This window comes from Corvus kubaryi, unplaced genomic scaffold, assembly GCF_017639235.1.
Source record: "Corvus kubaryi isolate FWS band 111438036 unplaced genomic scaffold, C.kubaryi_AGA036_p1.0 37398, whole genome shotgun sequence".
NCBI lineage: Eukaryota > Metazoa > Chordata > Aves > Passeriformes > Corvidae > Corvus > Corvus kubaryi.
The window spans coordinates 20,721,669-20,749,175 of record NW_024581137.1 but is presented as its reverse complement, the minus strand read 5'-3'; the positions used below and the strand labels follow the sequence as shown (position 1 = coordinate 20,749,175).

At 40.0% G+C, this 27,507-nt stretch overlaps 1 protein-coding gene across 11 annotated transcripts in view; it reads right to left on the bottom strand.

Annotated features, from left to right (window-relative positions):
- Nucleotides 1–27,507, bottom strand: part of THRB (thyroid hormone receptor beta) — a 157,012-nt gene that overhangs the window by 52,338 nt on the left and 77,167 nt on the right. Inside the window, exon 1 of one of the 11 annotated variants that reach the window (XM_042042775.1) lies at nucleotides 26,575–26,602. The exons of 6 other annotated variants lie outside the window; for them this stretch is intronic. The gene's annotated coding sequence lies outside the window, so the exon portion shown is untranslated. Of the gene's footprint in view, nucleotides 1–6,320; nucleotides 6,343–25,277; nucleotides 25,355–26,171; nucleotides 26,199–26,574; nucleotides 26,603–27,507 lie in introns of those variants that run through there. 4 more of the 11 variants (XM_042042777.1, XM_042042776.1, XM_042042772.1 and 1 more) reach the window with 4 other exon arrangements.

Here is a 27,507-nt window from a genome sequence, read left to right as displayed (position 1 = left end):
TTGTGGATTTTATTTCTCTCCATCCATCCAGTGCCATAGCCCTGTCCGTATTTCCTCTTGGCCACCGCCTCCTCACACAGGGAGTCTTTCCCTTGAAACAAATATCCTCCCCTAGCAGCAGGCTGAACATCGAGCGCATCTGCTGTGTTTAGGCAGGGGTCAGAACGAGACAGCAGGTGAGCCGCACTACCGGGTAATTAATGCATCTGGGACGCGGCCCCGCCGCTTCACCCCAGCCCGTCGGCCTCGGGGCCGCTCCCACACCGGCGGCTCTGCTCAGCTACTCGCTCCTGGAGACGGGGTGAGGGCAGGGCCGTGCCGAGGGCCGGCCGCCGGCCCGGGAGGCGCAGGGCAGCGCCGCAGCGAAGAAAGGCCGCAGGAAAGCGCCGCAAGGAAGAGACGCCGGGAGGAGCCGCAGGGAAGGGAAGGGCCGCAGGGAAGCGCCGCAGGGAACGGGCACCGGGAGGAGCCGCGGCCTCCCCGCCCTCCCGAAGGCAGAAGCCGCCCGCGGCGCGGCAGCGTCCCTTGGCGGCCGCAGCCCGAAGCGCTGTTCCCGGGCTTTCCCATCACTCCGTGCCTCCTTGCCTTAACCGGCGTGTCTGCATGTATCTTTAAGTTAAATTAATTGCTACTCCAAAGGTCGGAATTGCTCATGATTAACAAAAAAAAAAAAAAAAAAAAAAAAAAAAAAAAAAAAAAAAAAAAAAATCCAACCCCCCCAAAAAAACCAAACCCAAACACCAGAAAACCTCAACAAACAACAACACCCCCCCCCCCACCACCATAAACACGCATACACCCCCCTCTCCCAAATTTAAGGGAAAGAAAAAAAATTCCAAACAAACCCATAATCATAAAATATCCTGAGCTGGAAGGGACCCACAAGGAATGTGATCCTGATGGGTACCTTCCAACTCTGCAGATTCTGTGATTCTGTGATTTTGCAGATGACACCGTGTGCCTGAGAGTGTTACCTCAAGCTCCTAGAGCTCTGGCAGGCTTGGGACCGTGACCAGTTCCCTGGGGAGACTGTTCCAGTGTCTGACTACCCTCTGAGTGAAGAACCTTTTCCTTATATCCAACATAAATCTCTTCATGCCATGCCCTTAGGTCCCCTCACTGGTCACCAGAGAGGAAAAAGAAAAAAATATGCACCAATTTATTTTTTCCTAATTTCCTAATTATCTGAAATTATTTCTCCTGGTAGTATATAATATTTAATAGAAGATTACTGATTTCAAGATATAATGTTCATTCTATTTGCAAAGCAAGCACAATGCAAAAACTACTTAAAGTTTTACAGCAAGAACCTCAGCATGAGGAAGAACTTCTTTACATGAGGGATGCAGAGTACTGTAACATGCTACCCTGGGAAGTCATGGAGTCTCCCTCTCTGGAGACATTTAAACACACCTGGCCATGTTTCTGTGTCACCTGTAACCTGCTCTAGGTGACCCTGCCTTGGCAGGAGGTTTGGACTGGATCATCTCCAGAAGTTCCTTCTAACCCTAACAAGTCTGTGAACTGGTAAAATATCCTCCAGCACACGTGGGACAATGTGTTTTTACCTGCTTGCTTTTCTCCCAAGCAAGCCACCCAAAACTTCATCTGGGCTCCTAGAAAAGACTCTCTTTAATCTTACAAGGGAAGAGCAAATACTGTGCTTGATATTTGCCATGTACAAACCACACAGCCAGAGGCGACAATGCAACATCTTTTTTTTGCTACTGACATCTTGTGGAACTTCAAAGTCCTTCACAGTTTGTCAATCCTGATTTGAAAGGATATGAATTTAGATCAGGCCTCCAATTAAAATCAGACTCTGACCCATCCCACCATGTCATGGGACATCGTGAACCTCAACAATAAGACATTTCCCAGAATTTAACTGTGGTTTGGTGACTCAGTGACACACAAGCATACTTGAAGTAAACAATTGAGTGTTTTAAACAAAAATTCTGCCCCTCCTGTAAATAATTACTTACTAAACCTAAAATTATTTGTTTTGTACCAATCTATTAAAAAGGACAATAAAAAAAGGGATAAATACAATGTTCTTCAATGAATTCTGTATAAAGAGAAAAATTCTAGTTATCCTGGGAGTTTTGCCATTTTCCCTGATGAGATTAGGACTTGGCATAAAAGCGGCTGTCACTTGTGTAAAAAAACTAATTACAAAATGACTGTAAGAAAAGCTGGTCTTTTGTTTAAACCATTACACTAACATATCTGGCTTTGGCAGTCTTCTTGTGTGCCACAGTTTAAAATAGAGAGTGTGCATCCTCTTTTTCTCTTCATACTTGCCCAAAGTTTCTTGGAGCAGGTCTTGATGTTGCTGTAAATGTACAGCGTCTCACCCATCTGGCATCTCCACTAGGTCAATTTAGCAACCGCCAAAAGATCCACAGTAAATGAGCTCATTTGTAACACCTGCTTCGTCATGATGATTTTAATCATCATTATGATGATTATTTAAACCATTAATTAAAATAATAATAAATAACAATTAAAATCATAATGATAATTAAAGTATTTTATGATTTTAATAACCTTCCCAAACGTCCTGGGATCTTGTCTAAAGGATGCTTTTATACCGCATTTTATATGCCAGAAGTAATTTCCTATTTTTCTTTCCGAGGAATGTGGCCCATAGATGGAAACATTGTGGAAATATAGAATTATTTATCCATTCTGGCATATACATAGCACAGTCTTCTGAAGGCACAACACAGCTTCTACTCCACATGAGCAAGAATATTAAGTGGTGTCTACATTAAATAAAGCCAGTTCCTCTTGAAGGCATAGTTGTGTAAGAAGTTGGAGGAAATCAGGTTCTTTTTAAAAGAGTCTACAGCTAAAAAGTACGTGAACAGGCACAAATGGGAAGGATGTGGATGAGTCACAGACTACATCAGCCCGGTAATGTCTGGGGGTCTTTACAGATACTGCAGAGCAAGTTTCTTTCTTGCCAGAAGTGACACAATTTTTATGGCTAAGCTTTGCTAACGTCATAGGGAACAGGGAGCAGAATTGTTAGATTATCTTTTGTGTATTGAGCACTTACTTGCCCACAAAAGAGCTACCCAATGGCTCTGAGTCACAGTCTCTGAGCACGCAGCACTAATTCAGAGGCTGCTATCTCACACTCCTCATGACCTCCCTGCCAGAGAGCTGTGGCAGCAGACTGGGCAGTGTGCTCCTTCTCCATCACTGGGGTTATACCCTACATTTTCTTTCCTTTTTTTTCAAACAAGGTAGTCCTCATGATCATATCAGATACCTCAAACGGAAGCAGCAAAAAACATACTCCATCCTGATACTGAGTGTTGCTTCAGATCTATAGCCCTGCACCAGGAGAAGAATATTCTTATACTGCCCCAAAATAAATTTTAAAAAAGAGACATGTTTGGAATCTTCAGCTCCTCCAGCCAGAGTAGGGTGATATTTGGAATTAATTCTCAGGCTTTGGTCTCCAATAAAGAAGCACTGCCTAGCCATATTGCCAGCTACTGCACATCCTTACTTTTTCCACAGTGAAAAGTGATTAACCAGTTAGCATTAATCAGTGCAGTTAGGTGTTTTCCCACTTTCACCAAGTGCCTCCTCCTTCACATGAATGCATCAGATTAACCAATGACTATATAAAAGGAGTGCTGCCCAGGGGATGAAGGTGTTTTTGACCATATTCTGAGGCTTCAGATTTAAGTGGTGGCTGCCAGTCTCCTCTAGGCCAGGGCCAGGGTAATTTTGTGGTCTGAATCCTGGTTTGTGTCGATACCATGAACCGCACACCTTCTCTTGTGTGCCGTCAGGCACACAAGCACACATCAGGCTTCCCTTCCCACTCATCAAGCAGCTGCACAGGGTGGACAAGCACTGCTGCTTCCTGTCTCTTCTCAAGGCAGGAACAGGTGGGAAAAGGGATCTCGCACCTTTCAGAAGCACTGACAGGCTGCCCGGCTCCTTGCAGGACTGCTTCTTGACATCCCCTTTTAAAAGCCAGAGGAAGAGCTATGGAGCAACCCAGCTCATTTGCACGAGTCCCTCCTGTAACCCTACCTGCAACTACCGGCGTCTCTGGCTTATCCCTGGCACTCTTACACAACACCCTTACACATCGCTTGCCAGGAGCTGGGCTGCCTCCAGGGAGAGCAGCCTTGTGCGGAGAAGAGGGGTGGGCTGCTAGCAGACCCGGGGTGGGGGGGAGCCTGCCCAGGTCCTGGGACACAGCAGGGAGCTGACGAGGGCACTGAGCGGGATAGCAGAGCGTGTAGGCTTTGGAACCGGGTGCAGGGGGAAAGCTCCATCACAGTCAGAGAGAGAGCCCCAGAACACCAGCCCCTCATGCCCTGCCACTACACAAGTTACAGCACTTCATTTTTCCTTGGGGGCTATCTCAGCTTGGGGGTGATGAGTTGTGGGATGTATCATCCGAACATTTTGTTCTGCAAACTCCCTCTGTGAAAGTGGCTCTCACTTTCAAGTTCATCTTCTGTGAAAATTCCAGAGTAGCAACTCCACATCAGGAAAAATTACAAGGTAGCCCATAGGCTGTATTGATGCCTGACTGAATTTTTTTATTTGTTTCAATATTTAATATTTCAATATTTAACAGAAAAGCAAAATTAGTATTTTGGAGCAAGTTATACAGAGGATTTTGGAAGTTATACATATTCAGTATAAAGTGTACTAGACCATGGCTTATGGTACATGATACATTTATCATGAGCCAGCAGTATTTCCTCCCTTGCAAAACATAATGAACAACTGTGCATTGCATGAGAAATAAAAATCTATATAATTTTCCAAATATGTTTAATGAAATGCCCCCATAAGAACTAGCTTGTAGGCAAAAGCTCAGAAGTGGGCTTTGACTCATGCTTTTTATTGCTAGTACAGCTCAACTCACAAGGACACAGAAACATGCAATAAAGCATAAAATCAAAACCACAGTGCACTTTCTGTATAATACAGATGTTTGCAGTCTATCCCGAAACATAAGAACAAAAAGGCAAAGAGCTATTGAGCTTTCTGATAGGAATGTCCAGTAGTTCTGTGTAATATCCTCCTCACACAGACTCAACTCATGCTCAGCTCTGTGCAGGCATCAGCAGATTTTTTACAGTATGAAAGACAGAAAATTATTACATGCAGACAATAAGTCTCATAAAAGATAATGGTAACTTCACTGTTTTACAGGTTTTTGAAACCTCTTGTGTTTCAATAAGCAGATCTGCAGGATGAACACTACTGATTTAGACAGAAAAACTAATTCTTCCTATAGTCTCATTGTGGTAAGGCTTTGGATCTGGCATATGGTTTGCAGGACAGCCTGATGATAAAGCTGTTGATTTGAACATAGCTACAAAAAAAAAAAAAAAAAAAAAAAAAAAGACCCAGCACTGCAAAATAAAGTAATGCAAGACAAAAGCAAGATAAAAGTAATTTTTATGATTTCATAAAAACTTAATGACTTACTGTATTGGGGTAAATATATGTTTTTATAAATGGAAAATAAAATAATGCAATATTATGCATGGAAAACATAATAGTGCATTTCTTCATAGGCAAAAAGAAACAGAGTTTTAGTGTGTCTGTTGGTTTCCCAGTAGCCTGAACAGATGAGAAAGGCAGTTTCATAAGTATCATTGATAGAACACAGAGGGAAAGTGTAGTATTACCTTTAAACCACCTGGGCACATCAAGCAGAAAATGGAATATGTAATTCTCCTCTCGCCCTGTACTTACAGAAATGAGTAATGTTATCTCATTTCCAGAGTATCTCAAATCACTTATTATCACGATCTGGAGCTGCTGACTGCCCCTAAGATGTAAAGGCTCTAAGAAATCTACTTACACTCAGCTTAACACTCAGTCAGCGTAATGGGCTGCAGCCTTCTCTTCACTGTACTTCATCCCCTAGCAGAAATGTCAGCTCTCTAGCACTTTGCTTTGGCCTACTACTTGTGTACACAGGAGGGCATGAGAGGAGCACAGAACTGGAGACAGCCTTGTTTAGCCACTATTTTGATAACCAGGGTTCTAGTGCCTGTGAGTGACTCTCTTAACATGAAGTGTTACTGTGCAAGCTTGCCAGATTTGCAAAAGAGTAGCTGATCTGTAACTGTGAAATAAGTGATGTTTATATCATTAAGTATTTAAGCCTTAATTCACAAAGACCTCTACCAACTTGAATAAATATCCAGTTGAGCAAGGACCCTGAAGGGCCAAGAGTGATAGAAAAGCAAAGGGGGGTAATACGAAAGATCTCTAATTTGAGTGATTATTTCAGTGGTTTTTTGAGACACTTCATGGCTTACGTGTTCTTTCTCCAGCACATGGGTGTTCCATTCAGACAACAGCTTTGACATAAAACTTTTCTTCTTTGTCTGTTTTGTTCTGTCAACTCAGGAAACATTAGCTCTCCCTAAAATTTCAACAAGGGACAGTTTATCTTCGATGCTAATTTCTCTTATTACTCACTTAGAAGTATATATTAGATGAAGGTTGTCTTGAAATACCTACCTACTCTGCAACTGACCAATGTTAGTTAATCCCAAAGACAATAAATTTCAAAGACTTTCCTTGAAACCGGGGTATTTCCCCCCTTATGATGGAATAGATTAAGAAAAAGGATATTTTCTAAATGTCAGGAGGGGAGGTACCTGGATGAATCTTGCTAACATGAATACATTTTGTCAATGCATCTTATATATGCCGTGTCTAAAAAATCAGTGAAGCAGAAATGAGTTTGTTCTAATCTATAAATGTCACTCTGAATAGGGATAAGTATTACCCTAAAGATTGGTACTGGCATTTATTTGAGCTATTTTCAGGGATTCAGATAAGAAATGCAGAATTAACTCAGCTTTAGGCTTTCTGCTTTTCTTAACCAGAGCCTCAGAAAGTCATCACTTAGCTGAAAAAATGAATTCTAAAATGAAAAAAAAAAATCTAAATGAAAACCTGTTATCTGTATTGCAGGCTTTGAGTTACAGTGTGCAAATATATAGGACTTTGCAGAAAACCTTGGAAAAGAAAACAAGAGATGGTTTACAGCTATGGATTTACACTCATGGATTTTGTCTGTGACTTGATGAGTTTCCAAATTTGATTCTATCTTTCCTAAAAACTGATAGCTGAATTGCCAAACCACTGAATTCTGAAATGTTTGACACAGATTCCAGACCTGAAATATATGGTTTAAACTCAATTATAATTGGGGGGAAATTTTGAAGGAGTTGGTTTTCAACAAAATTTAAGTAAGAGAACAAGAAGTTAGTTGTTTTCTGAAATCTATATCCCTAGCCAGCAAAATCCATGGTGGGTGAATAAAGACTAGCTAAAATCTCTGCAAGATCCTTTCCACAGAGTCACTCTGGGAGACCTGGAGCTTTTGCCTGCCATTGCAGATGTGGCTCAAGGGAAATGGGCATCAGAGGGTTGGTGACACACACCAAAAGAGGACAGTGCATCTCTGGACACGTAGGTTCAGGCTTTATATCAAGCAGTAAAGCAGAAAACTTCCCTGAGAGCACATTGGAAACACATCAGAGACACAAAAATGTATGACTAGTAGAAAGGGAGGGACAAACACGTAAAGTTAAATGATTAAGGGGCTGGACCAACTGTTCAGAGTTACCTATGGCTTGGTGAAGTGACGAGGAAGTGAGCACAGGATAGCCATGCTCAAAAGAGAGCAAGGAATGGTGGAAGAATGCGACTGCTATGGGAAATTTGGTCAAATTATGCTAATGGTTACTGGTGGACATATAATTAGGTTAGAAGGCAGCTATATTTAAAAAGAGAAATTCGTGCCTGGTTTTAATTGATATTTTGAAATGGAAAACTCCATATTGCTATTTCTGAGGTTCACCCAAAAGCTTATTTTTCAGAAGAAAAAATTCAATGACTTCAGTAAAAATTAGGCTCAAATTGGAGAAAGCTTTCTGCAAACATTCCCTGTAAAATTTCAAAATAAAAACCACATGTTTCATAGATACATAAATACATTTATAATTATTATTATAAATAAATAAAGAGTTTCAAGTTACCTGGCAATAAGCTAGTGGTCATAAAATATGACTCTATTAAAACTATCTAAATGCCCATTTGCTTCTGGTTTTGGGCAGACAAAAGTCATGGAGAGAAGGAATAATACTTGTGAAAATGAAGTAGAAGCTCTTATTTCACTTTTTTTAACAGAAAATTGCTTGTACCCTCTGTAATGGCTTTGTCCGTATAACCAGCAGTGCATGAAGTTAACTGGATTTCAGCTGAGTATCCTCACAGCTCAGAACTTACCGTATTCAAAGTCCTATTCCTTTTTACCATTTTCTTTTTTGAGAGCAAACACATTATGGCACATTCCCAACTAAATAATTCACTGATTTAATCCTTAAGGCAGGCAGAGTTTCCTAAGATGTGTGTTCTAATCTCTATCACTTCTTACACCATTTTCCTGACCTCACTGGGGGCACAATGCAGAGAGGAGAGGACAACTGCTTCTTCTCAGAAGATGTCTATATCCTGATATTAAGTACAAACATTATAGATGTGTGCCTGCTTTTGTGTGCAGACTGGAAATAAATGGCATAGCCTAAGTGTTATCAATGGCCTTTCAGTATGTCTGATAAAACAGTGATTTCTTATTTTTTTTTTTAGACCTCTCTTCTTGTTTGCTGCCTCATTTACAGCTAACAGTAATAGAATTAAGCCCAGAAATTAAAAGAAAAAGTTTAATCGCTGATGATTTCGCTATCTCTCCCAAGCAAACAACAAAAGTCCACAACCTTTTAACCTTTTCCATCCTATTTGCTAATTACTTATTTTCTAATTAACCATTATGCATCTGTCAGTGTGTTTTAAATTAAATCACTTTAATTGCTAGTAAGTAGGGTTTATTTAGTTCCTGGTATGGCTGTACGGGGTCATGAGTGGGGAGCTGTTGAACCACTCTGAGTTACAGGTGGCTCTGCAAAACTGCTGAAGTTGCTGAAGATAAAGAGGAGTTAAGCTGCTTTTCTTAGGTGATTTGATTTTAATGTCTACTGGCATATTTCTAATGGATGAAAGTTTACTGCAAATAGAGGAGGGCATTTTTTATTCCTAGTATGTAGATCACATCAGGCATTGATTTGTTGCTTGAAATAATTTTTAATAAAGGAATAATTATGCTAATAGTTCTAGAAAATGCCCGTCACCACAATGCTGACTTTGCTGTATAGCAAAACTCTTTGAAATGCAACACAATTATATATTAACAGCTGAATTTCAAAATAAAGAGAATAAGGAAGACCTAACACATAGGACACAGGGATTTTTAAGTATGAAGCTAACAGTCAACCCGCTTGAAAATCTACGTGCAAAACACTATAAAAACTGGTGATGGCTTTAAGGACAGACATAATGTTTAATGAGGACAGACATAAAAGATTTTGTTCTCTGTAGGACAGCCCCCTTCTATCCCTTGTATGACCTGACTCACTTTGCTAACCCCGCAGAAAATACTTAATTTTTTGCTGGGTTAGTTTTGTGCTGGGTTAGTGAGTTGAATTATCCCTGTGAGGTGGCTGGTGAGCACCGCAGCTGGCACAAGTGGCAGGAGACCACAGCTGTTTGAGGCAAGGGGAGGGAGATGAGGTTCACCCTGTCTCATAAAATGGCACGCCAGAGGAACGCAGGACAGGTTAATGTCCTTTGTAATAAACTAGGACTCCATGTATTGAAATTACTTTTTAATTGTTAAATTATTTCTGAAGTTTTCTGAAACACCTTTGAAGATTGTAAGTTTTGCACTGTGAAAAAAAGCTCCTAAAGACAACACAATTCACTATAACTTTTTTTGTGTTTAGATCCTTAGACCCTGAAGAAAGGCACTAAAAAGTGCTAGTTGTATGTTCTGGAGAACGACAATATGAACTGGTAAGGTCAGTCTTCCCTTTAGCACTAAGTAAAGTCATGAATCTAGTACTACTGAGACACAAGAATAAATTTCCAGCAAGAATCCAAGTCCACATCATTGCCAAGTTACCTAATGTAACAGTGGGTCAAATGAATAATAAAGACCATGCACTTGAAAGCTGACAGATTTAGCAAGCTGAACTTCCCACACAAACTTTGTTAACAACACTAAAATCCAAGATTAGCCTAGATGTTAAATACTTTCGTCTGTGTTCCTACCAGAAAAAATTAAGTGTATGAAATTAGGAGTAAAATGAATAAACAAATAGAATAAATAAAGTAGTTTATGGAGCGCACCACAATAAGACCTACAATAACTCTTCCAAAAGACAATATTACAGAGCAGTGAGGAAGCTGCATCTGACCTCTTCAGCTTGCTACGTCATCAATGCTTTTACCTTCGGCTATAGGCTACCAAGACACGGCTGGAAGATTCTGGTGCAGCATTTTGTTGCTGCCAGATTTCTACTACTGCATTCACCCTGATGCCTTCCCTGCTGATCTCAGCAGCTCCACACCTCCACAGGCAGCATGCCTGGGAAGCTCACCTCGCCACTCCCCAGTCTTTGTGCCACTGCTCGGCAGAACACCCCATCTCTGCATCCGCTGTGATAGCACCTTCACTGTGAGGCAGCTCACAGGCGGAGAGGAGGAACATGAGGGGCTGCAGAATGATATAAACAAGAACAGGAGACTTTTAAATTTATAACAAGGAGCTTTTGGACGGCCTTCAGGGACAGCACAGCCTGTCAGAGAGAAGCCATGAAAAGCTCCACAAATAGATGTATCTGCTGCACAGAGAGTGAGGCTACAATCAGAAAGCTTACATTTGCTTATAAAAGGTAAAGAGGCAAAGATACAGCAATGGAATTGCAGTAAGACTCAAAAAGATATTTCTAACAGCTGATTCTGAATGTGCTTTAATATTATATGACCCATCATAATGTGATCCATATTGACCTGTCCTGAGACGATGAAGCTTTGGGCAGGTGTTCTAGAAGCTTAGACTGATAGAAAAAGCCAAACCACTGAAAGAAACAACAGCTTGTAGGTGCACGGAGGCATAGGTCCATGCTGGAGACCTATGGACACAAGGAGTCCAACCTCTGGAAGGACAGCATGGAAAAACTGAGCAGGGGAAATTCAACTGTAAGGCCCTGTTCAGCACCACCTGCTTCTCCTGAGTTGTACATCTGAAGCTGTTTTGCTTTCCCTGGTTTGTCAATAGTTGGCTAAGATCTTTCCAGTTTCACTATTGCCTGCATTCAACCCCTGTTTAGGACTTAAGGTGTGTATTTATCAAAGCAGTAAAATTAGGGATCTTGAAAGGGCAGAGGGAGGTCAGTATGGAAGCAGCATCCTGACAGTGTCTGAAGCAAAACCCTTGTATGAGCAGTCACACTTTCCCCAGAAAGCACACCAAAAATCACATGGAGAAATCTTATCCACCCCTTTTATTAAGTTCATTAAACTCTCACTATAATAGTGTTTCATGATGGCTATGTGCCTGAGGTAACACCAAGGTATCAATTTGAGTTTCTTTGCTCTCCTGAGTTAGTGGGACGGGCCAGGCTTTTCTTTTAGTACATAATTCTCTCTCTCTCCTTTCTCCTCCTTTCCAATTTTCCAGTTAATCTCTCTTTCTATTCTAATTTCACATCTTGTTTGTGTGATTGTGCAACAGGAAAACTGGATGTAGCATTTCATTCCTGAGGATCTCAGATGTAGGTGTTCCACTGCCAAATGCCAAAGCCGTGACCCAAATGGCTCCATCTCTGTGTGCTGCTCCTGTGCATCTGCTGCCTGACAAACAGACCCTTGAAGAACATAGCTGCAAGCACGGGCAGTCACCATTCAAGGAAATCTTTGTTTTAAGACACCCAGCAGAGATGGCTTCAAAGGTTAGCAGAAAGATGCTGAATCCCACCTGGTATGGAGCCCCAGGGGCAAGACAGTGATAAAGCACTGAGTGCTCCCAGAGGTGCAGCACACTGAACAGTTTCAAGAAACTGAAGAGTTTTCTGGTTAAAGCTCTACGTAAACACACAGCACTGGTAAGGGATGGAAGACAAAAATGTGAGGATTAGCCAAGTCAAGTTACCAGATGAATTTTCTCTGCTTTTCTCAGGAAAAATTGCCTTGAAAATAAAGACAACAAGAAAGCCAAAGAGAGTCAAGGGAGAAGCCTCAAGCAAAACAAGTCCCAAACACAAGACAAGATAGAAACCGCTACTTTTTCAGTTGATTTTAGTCCTCTATTTAGCAGCATTTCTATTTAACTAATATGCAGTTTGATTTTAGCCAGACAATCAGAGACAGTTTTTATGCCACTTATCAATCAGAAGAAGCAGAACGGGAAAGCATTCTTGTTGATACTGAGGCTTCCCATGATTTATCTCAGCAGCATCACATGGATATTGAAAAGGACAGTGAAAATACATGATCTTAGAAGAGATATTCCACATACTTCCCACCAGGCTTATCTGGAAACATGCTAAAATAAGCATCAGAGACATTCTTTTCCTATTGCTTTTCATAGTGTCTCAAGCAGAAAAATATTAAGTGTGAAAAGGAACACACCAATCTAAATTAAGGATGTGGGCATTTTCCCATCCACTGATGGGAAGGAGCTAATCTATCACAGCAATTTTAGAATCAATAAGTTTCATAAGTATTAATATATGGATCTAATCTACATTCAATATTATCCAAATTACCTTGTGCTGAAAGAACAAGTTCTGTATAATGAAGAGAAACAAACGAAGCTCACAGAAAAATAATTAAAGTTAGGGAGTTGCAACGGGAATTGGAGTCAACACTGCTTCATGTTCTGTGTTGAAAATTTATTCTTATGGTTACCCAGCTTCCTCAACCATAAGGTGGAGATGATAATACTCGCTTCAGTTCCAAGAGTATGCCAGTAAGATCTACAGATAAGCCACCAGAACTGCTATTATTAATATCATAAATGCTTGGCATGCATTTTTTTACTTCAAAACAGCCTTACAGAATGCATTTCTGGTCTACTCTCAGCATTTAGGGAATCACTTTTTTAGACTTCAGAAAAGTTATTCTCAATTTATTTACAACACTTGAGCGTAGTCTTTGCCATTGACTTTAATTCTATTTTACAGCTTATTAGTTTTATGGGATTTTGTTCTCTGTACAATGTGGGAACACAGGAGCGCAATGATTCAACTAACACCAGCTTTTACCAACAGCCAGATTTAACAGGCTATTTCTTGTTGTATCCTATAAACACAGTGAGCAGCCAATCTGATAGCTAATGATGCAAACCATAAGCAGAGGTAGTGTTTTGTGCCAAGATACAATATGTGGAGATTGCAAAAGCTCACAGTGAAATTTCTGTGGAAAAAAATATACAGCATGGAGGTTTCTGTTATTTTGTGCAATTCAAAACGGAGTATCTCTACTATGAAAACCAGATAGATTAATCAGAAAAAAACCAGAGATATTGACAGAATGAGAGAACACCTCGTATTGTTCGTGGAAGGTATCTGCAACCAACTGCGGAAAAACTTTATCAGAACAGGATTCCCAGATTTATTTTCATGCTCTGCCATCCACTAAGAGACTTTGGTCTAAATGACAAAGCAGATTATATGGGAAGCACAAAATGTACTAGCTTCTGGAGAAGGCTTATTTTTTAGTATCTGTGAAGTTGTTGAAGAATCTTACATAAGAAGTTATTTATAATGACTTAAAAATAGAATTTTCTTTGAGGTATCCTATCCAAATTATAGAAAAAAAAAATTTAAGAAACAGGATAAGATATGTTTTTAAACCAGGCTTTTTTAAAAAAAAAAAAAAAAAATCTTTGTAGGTCTCTCCAAAGGGAGACTGGTATACTATCAGCATTTTCTGAACTGGCACAGAATCTACAGGGGATAGCGGATTATAAAATGCTGTCCTTGATGATATACAGACAATAAAATGAAAAAAAAGCCTTAAAAATTCAGAATGAAGTAGCAGAGTTGGCAGTAATGACCTGATTCACAGTTCCTGAGTGCTGGAATTTTACAGCACCCGATCATTAGAAATGCCTTAGTAACACAGACATCTCTCCTGAACAAACTGATATCGCTACAATCCATCAATTTGCTGGAATTTCATAACCACACTAGGCTTCATTTCTCAGGTATCGTGGTCAACAGCTACAGCCAAAATATGTGTCTCTCTTCCAGTTATCTTTTTTTTTAATCATATATCCTTTTGCTGCATTTTACAAGTATTTCTTCATTTTGATTTTATTCATCCTTACACTTTTTCTGTAGAATAATGGGCTATAATTCATGAAAAATCTGCTCAGCTGTAGAAATAAGTATTCTATTCGATTCTTCATGACAGATTTAAGATGTCATTGTCAGCTTTAGGATATTTGCCTGTATTAGTCATCCTGCCAGCATTAAGATAGTAAGAGAAAAGATAAGGGTATGCTGGAAGGCCCAAGAAGACAAGGGAGTCTTTCTACTGACATCAGCTATTTTGTACCATGTTCCTCTAGCAAGGGATTAGGACACAAAAAAGTGCTTCTCATGGCAAATTCTGTACTTCTTCATTTGCACTCATTTTCATTGAGCAGGCTTAATAAAGTCTACTGGCAGTGCCACTCCTGCACCCTTTATCCAAGTTTCAATGATTTCACTGATGGGTGAAGGGGAGCTTGGCAAGAAATGGACAAGTGCCACAGACAGGGAAAGGGGAGGGCAGAAGACATGCTGGGGAACACAGTCACACAGGGCCAGCAGGACCCATCCTGTCACCTGAGGCCAGGTTTACAAGGTTGAGATGGATGTGGAAAAAATGAGATCAGGGTGGGGGAAAAAGCAATTAGGGGTGGGTTGTTTATTAGGGATGAGATTGGAGTGGAGAAAAGAGGTACAAGGGCGGCAAAAAGGGTCAAGAAATGGCAGGAGTAGTAACAGCAGATGCAATTGACATTAACCAGAGCTGCTTGGGGGTAATGACAAGGTGGGGACGCACTTGAGTACTGCAGCCTGTTGTTTCTAAATTGGAACAACCAAGCAAGCCTGTTGTTCTGAGCACATCACGTGTGCTGACCTGCTGGCGCACTCGGGAGAGCTGAGTGGGATGGGCACAGGGGAACATCCAAGGTGGATGGATTAAGCATTCGGTGTTGTCGTGGTGGTGCATGTACCAAACCAGACAGCATCAGCCTCTTCCTGACCTTCTCCTCACATGCACACCAGCAGAAGGAAACCCTCTCCCACCAACACTGCGTCATCTCCCCGAAATGGCATCAGCTAAATTGATAAAGGCAGCGGCACTTTTCCATTGGCATAGCTTCGTATGTATTAGGGGCTTTGCCAGGATAATTTCCCTAGCTAGGAGGGGATGATTATTTTTAGATGTCTCTACACAACATATGTATACTAGAAAAATCATCTGAAGTCATTTCACTGCTTGCCTAATCCCAAAGAAGGAGTTAATGTCTTCAAATTCAGTAAAGCGGAAGAGAAGGTAATGAAATTGAATTGCCCATTTCTTCACAAAAATGCTACACGAAATTTTTGCATTCTTACATTGAAAGCATTATTTTGGGGACAATAGGGACTTAGCTAGAAAACTAGGCAAAAGTCTCTTCCTTCCAAATTGTTTTTTCCACTGGTACTTTTCTAAAATATCCCTTAGATCTTTTTTCAGTTTGTTTCATAGAGACAACATTTTCCTGTAAGTATTACTGCCTTTAGATACTGCACAAATTATCCTTAAAAGGAGTATATAGTGTATTATCCTCACAGATATCAAATCCAAGTACCCCCACTCAGAGTGTAAACTACTGATGTTGAGATAACCAAGCCTTAGTTTTCCAGCAGACAGATGTGCTGTATTTGGGTGCCAGCTGTGCTTCTGAAGTTTGGTTCAAATTCTGAAGTGAGATGACACAGAGCAAAGAAGAAATCATATATGAGTCATTATCCTCAAAAACAAAAGCGAGTTCTACAACTCTCAAAGACAGCTAGATGAAAAGAAGAGAAAGGGGCTTATTCATTAAGGAGAAGACTTAGTAAAATTCAGAGACCAGCCTGCAGAAAGAAATCTGATTGGCTCCACACCAAGACACCTACAGTAGATATAAAACCAGAAAAGTCACTAAATATATTAACTCCTAATAATTACAAGGTTCTTTTATTAAAAACTGTTCCATTTGAACTGTTCCATGTCCAGAGACAGTGACTGAATAACCACTGAAAAATGTCCACCTGCATTCACAGCACATTTACAACTGAGCAAAAGCCCCGTTCAATGCTACAAAATGCAAACAATTGCACAAAGCAGCATAACACTGGAGAATCCAGGCATTCCTAGGAGGAATCTGAGATTTGGGATGTTAGTCATTGCCAGCATATTTCTTGCTTGGTTTAGCTACTAGAATATTTAACAGCACCATACATTCTTTATTAGTGTTCTCTCAGGAAGACTGGTATTTTATACATTGTGTGTTTGTTAATAGGAAGAAGATTTTAAGCTGCTAAACAAAAAGTTTTGCTTGTTAGGATTTGTTCATCACTGAAATATCCAAGAGTTTGGAATTAGAGCAACCTACATGCAGTGTCAAAAATTACATTTACAAGGTAAGTAACAAAATAACCTGTATGCCTTTTCTGTTGTTGTTACTGCTCAGTGGGGAAAATTTCTGACATGCAGGTAAAAACGTTTCTTTTCTTAGTTATAAGCTATTGAAATTCCCAACAAATTTTGAAATAATTAAATCAGATGGAAAGAACTTGCACTAATTTTATTTTTAAAAAATCATGATGAGTATATGGGCGGATGACTTTCCATAATTCTTAGCCAGTGGTAATCACAGTTCTCCTGGTCTTTGATATCACACTCAGATTTTATTTGAGGCCCAGATATAACATTTGGCAGCTTACACAAGAATGATCCCAAGTGAAACCCTCTTGACAACGATTGTCAGTTCCCTGTTTCAGGTGGTTGAATAAAGATGACATTCACCTGAGTTACTTCAACTTTGCAAAACCAAAAAAACAACAAGCAGTCTGATCCTGATCCTGTTCCCATTTAACTCAAGAGACTTTTTTTCTCTACCCACTGCTCATATTCTTTCATGGAAAAGCAGAGATAGCTCAAGGCAGCAGGCAAGGTAGGCAGCAGCCTGGAGCAGAAAGCTGCCTACACCACCCAGGAGAAGAGAAGCACGGTGCTCATTTGCAATTCCACAGCCCTCACTGGTGCACTGTCTCACAACTCAGATGCACTGCCTGAGATCAAGGCTTTCAGATGAAATTTCACCAGTCTATGAGTACCCATTGTTTATAGGTCCCAGCTGCTCTGGAACTGGACAGCTGATTTCTGAAACATTCTTCTGTATTAAAAAATTATTATTACCATGTAAATAATCTCCTGAAGAAATCTAAGTTTTTATACTCTCACTAAATGAACCCTCACTTGATGCCGGGCCATGCTTGCTTCTCTCAGTACTTTTTCACAGCTGGTAGATACTTTGTTTTGTCTTGTTTTGTTTTCTAAATCTGTGTAAAGCAACTCCAGACTGAATTCAGTTCCAGGCTGCACAGATTTCTCCCAGAAAAGACTGATTTTTTTTTTCTGTGTTTTCACGGAATATTTAAATATTTTATATAAAAAGAGAAACAGCTTCAGCAGGGGTGCTGAGAGACCCCCACTGTGGCTAATTCTACCTACTTCTCAAGAAAGCTCACAGTCAGATATCAAATCAGACAAGATGAGAGACAGGAATAGGAAAGCCTCAGTGCTGCCAACCTGATCTGTTGTGCATAGGGCATTTCTTCCTGGTTTCAGGAGACAAGGATGGATATGACTTGCCTGGCTCCAGAACTGAACACTATCAGCTCCAATCTGCTAGCCTAGGGGTAAGACTTTGATTCCACTCCTCTCCAAGGCATCTCTCATTATGGGCAGCTGGAGGGGGTTCCTGTGTAAGTCCAATAAGGAATACCAAGAATTAAGCCTGAAATAACCTTCAGACTCTGAGAAATAGGTGTCATACAGCAAAACCTTCATGTATTTACCTACATAGGAGTCCTGTACTGCACTTAACTTTTTGATCTCAAATAAAGTCACTGGTCTCTTCAGTGTGCAGGTGCTGATCTCCTTGAAGGAAGGTAGGTTAAAGCACAGACTCAGTTTGTCAGTCTTCTTTCATCCCACTTCATATGGACTCCTAACATTTCATCTTTCTGGTCTTCCTTAAGAGTCAGGAAATATAAGAAATCAGTGGGTGTTTTTAAGCACTTCAGATGCCAAATTATGAGTTGAATGGTTATAATATGTGATTCAATTCAAATGAGTCTCTGTGTCCTCACACTCTCAAGATTACCCAAAAAATTACACTTCCTTAGAGCTGTCTGTATTGCCAAATCAGAAACTTCAGATGAAAATCAGGTATTTGCAAATTCTTAGTCAGAAGCTATTGCAAGCATCATTAGCTTTCCAAACTAAAGCATTTAGAAAACAATCTCACCAGTATAGAGGAAAACTTAGCAGGGATCTATTGATTAGAAAACATCAGAATTAGTATTATTTAGTTCAGAGGGCTTATGTGATAATATTTTCTTGTTAAAATGAGGTAGGTTGTTAAAGATGTCACAAAATTACTGACAGGGACTTCAACAAAGGAAAAATACCCTTTGATGTTGCCAAGAGAACTGGGAACAGTTTTGGAGGGGAGTGTATTCTGATCTGTTTTTGTATATGGGAATATTTTCCCAAAACAAGGCAATTGGCAGATTCCCCCTTTTGGGCTTCAATCTGATAACAATGGTCAGTCCCCAACCATTTGCATGAATCCTGATTTGCAAATAGAAACCTGAAGTTTTTTTCATATCTATTCCTGTGACTGGCTGCAAAGGATTTTCCTATCAGTACAATAATACATTGCAGACTGTGTGCTAATGCTCTCACTCCTTCTCTGTGCTGCTATTACAAGGCAGTGTGCTGGTAAGGAAATCTGGGCTCGTTAATCCTGCCAATACTCTGCACTGTGTCATGTGCTGCTCATTAGGAACTGTGGGCACCCAGACTGTCTCAGCCCATCAGTTACAGAAGTTACAGGAGCCTTTCCCCTCTTGCTGGTAATAAAGACATGAAGTCTGCCACTATCACATTTGTCTTCAGAAGAAGAAAAGCAGCAAGTGCTAATTAAAGGAGGTGCCACAGTAGGCTGTACGTTAAACGTCATTCAGAATGAACACTGGAGTGTGAAGGATGGAAGGCTTGCTTCCTTTTTCCAAGACACATAGCTGAAAGTGAAACACTGAATGACCTCTCTGAAACAGTATAATCTGCATCTATTTTCCCAATTTCTGTATAGCAATGAAACATCCTAAAGCCTTGCATTAAGAACTTAACTGCAGCATTCAACAGGCTTTTAGCATTTAAACAAGTTCAAGTTTGTTCTTTCAATACAGGATCAGCTCCAGTCCAGCAGTGGATTTACTTCATCTGTCCATACAGACACACTGCTGTAATTTGTGAGCAGGATTTGCATAAGTGCAGGGTGAAGTAGTGAAGGACAGCAACAATCGAAAGGGGTTTCATCTTATAGGGGTTTATAAATTCTGGTATCCTAGAGGCTACCAATTGGGATGACTACAGCATGTCTCACCTGAGATAAAGTGAGCACCTCACCAGTTGTGACTAAAGGAGACCTGCCAGTCGGTGTACCTCTTCTGCAAACCCAGTCCCATTTATGCTACCTTCAAACACCACACCTACCCTAGGCAACATCTTATATTGCTCATCTCTTCCTTTCTTTAGAATGTTTTTCCCAGGACAGGGCTGTCTTACTGTAGACACAACTGTCAGTGTCCTGCTACATCCACAAGCAATGCTGGCTCTTCTTCACAGCTAACTTATGTCCATTTCATGAGAACTATTGTCATGGTCTTCCCAATCATCTTTTTTTGCAAAACTAAGCAGCTACTAAACCCTTACTTAGAACTCAAGCTTCCCATGCCTTTGGTAGTTCTTGATACTCCTGTCTAGACTGTCTCCTGTTGCTCACTCTCTCTCCTACAGTACTAAACTGGAGCAGGTGCCCCACCTGGGACCTCAGCAGGTCAAAGTAACTATGCACATATTTTGCAGTCATTACTTAGGGCAATCTACACATTAACTACTCCAGATTATTTTCCCTGAAGTAAGTCTGCTCTCAGTTTATATTAAACTATGCAGCAATCACACTGGAAGAGAAATAAAAGCATCCATTTACGTAGCTCACCTGGAGTAGCTGCTCTGTCTCAAGTTTTGAGGTGACATTTTTCCAAACTATTATTGTCAGCATATGCACACATGCAAATATATGCAATTTCAGACCTGATGTCTACATCCATAAGATTGTTAAACTTTCAACAGTTCTGCACTTTACTGAGAGCTACCAGAGAGACAATGTCAGTGAGCATTTCTCAAAATAAAACTTAGCTTTGTAAGACCATCTTTTTCAGCTATCTGGAAGCAATCTAGATTCATTTTTATTATTGTAATAGAGTAGGTGTCAGAATTGTTCACCAAACAGTATACTTAAATGAAATCTTAAACATTATTTTACAGGACTAATCAACACATCACAGCACCAATTTCCATCCACAGTACAGAAAAGGTCAGTATGCAAATTGCAATATGCTAAGAATAGATCCACTCTGAGTAATGCCCAATCAAGTTAGGGGAACTAGATCCTGAAGACAAAGTTTGGCTTTTTGTTTTACCTCTGATATTTTGAATCTGTTCTACAGACTAATGCGGGATTCAAAATGTCAAGGAGAAAAATGAGAAATTAAGCAAAGTAGAAATAACATTTTCTGTCTTTATGCACAATCTATTTATACAGTAGAAATCTTTGCATTACTTTTTCTGTGAAAAAACACATTTGATTATCCATCTGTTTATTCTGCTTTTCTTTAATTTCAATCTTTTTCTACTTACATTTGTGTAAATTGTAAAATTACTTATTACTGCTATATACATATTAGATGAACCTTAGAACAACACTAGCTGGTTTGTATTTTTTTTAAAATCAGGGAAGCAATGATGATAATCTTTTAAGGTGTTTGAATGCACCTATATTATTCTGAAGAGCAGTCTGGTCAGTATGATCTCAAGCCGTTTGTAGGTAACAAAGAATTTTGCAAATTTCTTTTTGTCAGAAATCGGGAAATTTTAACATCATATAAAACTATAAGTAAAATTATCCGAAGACCAACGACTTTCATGAATGCATGATTAGAATATTTTTCTTCTGTTAAATAGCTGAGATCTTCAAATAGATGGGGAGGGAAAAGTAGAAATCATTATGCGCAGTATGCATCCCATATTTCATGTGCAAGTTTGTAACCAAGAGAACAATTGAAATATATACAAAATACGTAGCAGTTATTGTACCTGGAAAGTACCTGGCAAAGTGGTTAATTTTGCATATTTATGGCCATGATACTGGTGCTTAGTACCTAACAGGCATAAGTTTTGCTGGGTAAAATTGCTCTGGAATAAATACAGGATTCGATAGGTACAGCAGTTATATGTACATACATCTGAATCCACACATTCAAAAAGTCCTTTGGGACTAACCTATTCTGGAATAAAACATTATGAAAGACAGGCATGTTACAGCAAAGTCCCCAAATGAACTACCTTTATTTATTAAGGAGGGCTTCTATTCAGCATAAAGCTGCTAAAATTTTTAATTTTTCCCAGCTTGAAATTTCATACAGGCTTAACTCCTTTTATTTTTCAGATACGCTCATATTTTTCTTTCTTAATTACCAGTAAGAAGCTGCTAGATGCTTCCATCGAACTGTTACAACATTGGTAGGCATTAGTCTATCTTCATTAGTTCTTCGTATTATAGGGGTTTTAGATCATGTCAGAAAAAGGTGCATCTGAGGATGGAAAACACTGTGCTGTTATACATGTTTTAGCACTACAGACATGAAGATCTGACAGGTCAGAACAACGAGCACTTTACTTGCATGCAGTCCTATGTAGAGTGAAACATGGAGAAAATGGCATTTTTCTCTGTCCCCTTCCTAAAAATTTCCAATGTTTGCTTTTGACATATGATGGACATTCATCTGTTACTTTTATAAAAAATCTGTCAGACACCAGCACTTTTTTCCTAAGTGGCTGTAAGTCCACTATGATTGCAATTCTTCTCCTTTTAAAAATCTTAACATTTACTGTCACTGAATTTCCTCTGCTCTCTTATCACTCAGTCACACTCAATACTGTCAAATCCTTGTACAATTCTTCCCAGTTGACTCAAGCACCACCATCTGGCTTTATTAGTCCAATATTAACCCCTTTTTCCTTATGCTGGATTGATGCCTTACAGGATTCCCCCATTGTAAAACTCGATGATTTACTCCCTGTTCCTTCCTAACTTTAAACCTGCCATTAATTCACTGCAAGAGTTTCCCTTTCATTGCACACCACATTTAATTCTTTATAAGTCTTCAGGAAAGAACCCTATTAATAACTTCTGGAAATTCAAGTAGATTATAACTGGATCATAATTTTTACCCAAATTATTGCCTCCCCTGAAGTATTGGGTAGACTTGTGAATTTTGGCCTCTTCCCGTTAAGCCAGGCTGTTTAGCCTGCACGATGAACAACACAATCCTAAATTACAAGTGACTCCCTATTACCACTCATTTCATGCTGAAGCACTAAACTATAGCTGTGGTTTGAGAACGCTCAACCCAATCAGCTCTCTTTGCACATGTCACTGTCTGGCTGTCAGAAAATGAAAACTTATGAATTATGGAATTTTTTTTACAGGATTGTTATTAACCATATCCAATTTTTATTCTCTTTTATTTCTCTAATGCAATAAAAATGAATGGAGCTGTGGGAGAGAGGAGAAAGCTCTTGAAAAGGAGAAGGTAGCTTTCCTAGAGTTCATTGCTAAGCAATCCAACATGCCCAATACCAATGGAGTAGCCCAAATTGAGGGCTTCCTAGCTCAGAAGAGACCTCAAAGCTTCAGAGGACACAGGAGAAAGACATCTCCAATGAAAGTCCCTAAGGAAACAGGTGATCTTGCTTGGTGCTCCAGCATAGTAATAAAGCAATATTGTCACAGCGTACCTGACACTGGAGCAGTAGGTATGGGCTGATGTTTTAATATTGAGCTTGTACTGCCTTGTCTAAAGAATTTTGGCTGTCTGGTAAAGTGGATAGCAGACACAGGCCAAAGCACAGTTATTCACACCCAGTTTTATGGTTTGTTTTTTCTCATGTTATGACATGAGACAGAAAGAACACAGCACAAAGGTTTTTGCCTGCTTGAACTGACAAATATAGGATTCCTAACACAGAAGAAAATTCCATGGTGATATTCCCATAAGAATTACAGTGCTTTTGGTATAACTATTCAAATATATTCATATATACAGGTATATGTACACAGAGAGAAAACCAGAAAAAACTTACGTTTCACTCTAGATAACAACTGCAACATAGTGAAAATGGCTCACTTGCAACATCCTATATGGAGCTACGATATCCTTTTAAGTGATTATATTGTTACAGATTCACATTCCTACAAATAAATTATAAACAAATATGCTAGTGCTGCTAGAAGGGCTATTTTTTCCTGGTTTTATAGCTTTCATTTTACTATATAATTCTTATGGCTCCATCTTGGTAAAAACACTTGAAGGCAGGAATATAAAAGCCATAACCACCTTTCTTAAAGATGTTTTCCAAGCAAAATCCAGGTTCCTGTTCCCTGGATTCTAATGTTGGCAGGCAGTTACTTTTCCTGTAACAGGCTGAACATGATCCCAAATCTGAAAAAATAACAAGCTCTAAGAATATTCAGGTCTAGAAATGCATGTTCCACAAGAACTTTGAACTAACCTTCTTCAATTGTATATACATTTTTAGAGAAAGTAAAAGCAAGGTCTGAGCAAATCAAAGTACAAAATTGGAAGCAGAGGGGGAAGGGAAAAGCTTCCACAAATTAAACTGTTATGCACTACAGAATTTTGCACAGACACCACAAATAGGTAGGTTAGAAAACAAAAGAACATGAAAGAGTTGAAAAGTGAAACAATGTAGGTTTAAAGAGCCAAGATTAATCATCTCTCTTTCCTTTGAAAAAGAGCATTCCAAAAAGGCATCACCAAAATGCAAGTAAGATGCCACAATAAAAAGATGTATTATGTACCAACAAATACTTAGTGTTTGAAGAGACATCACAAAAACTGCATCACAGCCTTGAAATAGGTATTTAATTTCACAGACAATCCTTAGTTTAACTGGGTACAAAGAAAAGTGTTTTAGATGTCATTTTCTCTGTTTAACTCACAAAAAATAGGCATTTGCTTTAATTTATTTTTTCTGTGGTAACAAATCCAGAAGAAATAGGGTTATGCTTTTTTTGTACATCAATGCATTCCTTTGTTACATCAACCTGAAAGAATTTTTTATCCTGTATCTTTGAGCTGCATACACAAATACCAGAGAAGCAAATATCATAGATAAAAATGAACCTGGTCTAGAAACAGACTTTCTGCCATGATGTATCACAAGGAGAGTTAACTTTCTACTTTCCAAATAAAAAAATGTTAAATACTGAAACATTATTTGAAATGTTAATATTTAATTCTTTAAAAGCATCCTCAGAGACTTTCCAACTCTCACCTAATTTGAGGGTAATAGGTTACAGCAATTTTTGTTGCTGCACTGGACATAATCCTTTTTTTGTGTGCTTTTATGTTATGCCAAAATTGCCTTAGTGCATATGAGTAAGTTTAGGTGGAGGGAGGGGGTTGGTTTGTTGGTTTGGTACTTTTTTTAAGAACGTGTACACATTTGAAGGAATGCTTCTGCTTTCTGCTTTGGTTTTTAACAAGCAGCATTTCTGACCATGCACCATCTCACTACTGTTTCTCTCTGTACCCGCTGCATCTGCCCCGCAGAACTTCCCACTTTTATTTCTTTCCTGTAAATCACATTGTATTTTGTATGCAGACCTTACACAGAACTGAAAAGCATTTAATGAAATGTCCTCCACAGCCCATCACAGAGCTCTGATCCGCATGTGAGAAGGTGGCAGTGATCTGACCCCAGCTGGCTCTCCGTTTGCCTCTCCCTGCCCTGCTCTGGCAGAGGAGAGCCCAGCAGAAAACTGCTGGCTTCTTTCAGAAAGCTCTCTAAGTGCCACATTTTGAAAAGCATAAAGAGGAAACTTATACATTTAGAAACCCATCTACCGGCTGCAGCAGAGCCTGAAAAGCAGCAACAGAGAAAAAGAAAAGAGGACTCACCAAGATACATCCTGATGTAGGGGGAAGAGTTTTGGTAGCAACCCTCAATAGTTTCTGCTTCTCTCCTCTTTTCCTTTCTCAGTCCCCCCCACTCCTAATTTCCCCATTTAAGGGAGAAAATAACAAGGCAGAAGAAGCCAAGAGACTTTCATGACATAAACAATAAGGCCTTCCTGTGCCAATATTTCCTTTAAAAACACTTGCCAATATAGCTCCTGGAGGCCAGCAAGAGAAAGAAATGCCGAAACAGCCATGACATGAACTTGGCATATTTTCTGACTCACTCACTTCCCTTGAGACAATCCCTCCAAGAGAATGTTGAAGGATAATGGGAAAAGAAAATTTCTTCCAGTGAAAAGGACTTCAGCTGCCCGTGCTTACAAGAAAACTGCCAATTAACTTTATTTCTGTTTACATACAGCCTTGCTCACACAGCCACCTCCACTGATATGTTTCCTAACTCACACACTCATGTTTGTATGTTCATCTTGTAATCCTGGTGTCTGAGACAGACAAGGAGATTTAAAAAAAAATCTGAGAATCCTTGACTCCAAATAATTTCTGAACAGCAGAGAGAGTGATCAATAAATGATAAAGGGCAGCCAAATATTTGGCTGCTTCACATATTAAATCCGTATTTCCCTTTTCTTTATCCCTGCTATTTATACTTCTTTTATAATTTCTGAGAGTCAGACACACTAGTCTATAAAACATTAAGAATGCTCATACTCTTCAGATATCTGTAATGAAAGATTGTCAAGATTATTGTGTCTCATCAACCTGTCTCATTTTGAGTAACACCGTGTTTGCAAAAATAAATGGCATGTTAAGAACCAGAAATTAAAATCTCCTTGGAAATCAGCATCTTACACGCACACACATGCATTCACTCACTCACTCATTCCTGGGGTGCAGCTGGCGCCCGCCTGTGTCTCGTGGGCAGGCTTGCAGGGCTTTGGCTGTCTCCTCTCACTCGCGCCTTCATCTTCACCTCCAGCGCAGGGACCTTCCTTCCCCAGGAGGCTGGAGCCCAGCTCCTGGGAGGGAGCACAGGCAGGGGACAGACCAGCACTGCACTGATGGCAGGGGGCAATGTGGATTCTCCTCCACCACGGGGTCGCAGCAGCTCCCACTCTTCCAGGGGCAGGGCAGGCTGGCAAAATGTGTCTCTGGTCAGGCTCTGCTCCAGAGTTGCCACCCCACCGCACTCCCCTCTAATGCCAGACCAGGCAGAAAGCCCCACCTCAAGACAGACCAAGCAGAAATTGCTGTTGCTTTGAGGGAGTTGTTTGATTACCAGTCTCAGTCTTGCGATGTGACACCACCTCTTCCTTCCACATGTGCCCGACTCAGGGGACCACGCGGGGACCTGTCCATACCTCTCCGTGAACCTTGCACCCTGTCACTGCGGGAGCTTGTGCTCACTCTCTGTTTCTAGGAAGGCAGCAGGAACTGCCAAGTGCTTCTCACTCGGCTAAGGGCTCTCATTGTTGCCAGAGTTTCTTTGGTTTTGTGTTCAACTCCTTAGATTAGCATCAGGGTATCACATATCAAAATAACCACTAGTGAGGATTTGCTGGCCTGCTCAGAAGAGAGGGTTCACCATACCTACAGCTGCATAATTTTACTGTAATGTAGTCTGATATCATACACCCCTGGTTTCTACTCTCTAATAACCTTGCTGCTTTCTCACTTGAGCTTATGTCACACTCACCACGTCCCCAGACTCTCCTCTAAGAGCCCCCCTACTCCTGAAGACACTCAGCAATCACAGCTGAACCAGTGCCACCACACTGGTCATATTTGGAGGTTTTTTCCTAATTTTAGTAATCTTCGGGGCATTCCTAGCTAGTATGGCTCTGCTGGTAAAATGTATAAATGGTATAGGATGCTATAATGGATACAATCTACATTAGGAGTTACCTACTAGCTCACCTTTACTCCACCATGACTGCTGGGCACCCTGTCAAGTCACACACACACACACACACACACACACACACACACACACACATACACACACTGTATGATCCTTTTTTCTTAAGCATCTTTTTCTGCCCACTTACAAAGGCAACACTGGTTTGTTTTTAGGTTTGTTTTAACAAAAACCTGAAAATGTATGTATTTTTTTGTAACACCACCAGGGCAAGCCATCTGTGGTTGGCTGGCAAACTCTGAAATTCAGGATTGGGGCAGAAATATTTAGGAGTCAAAAAAAGCTGACTTGCTC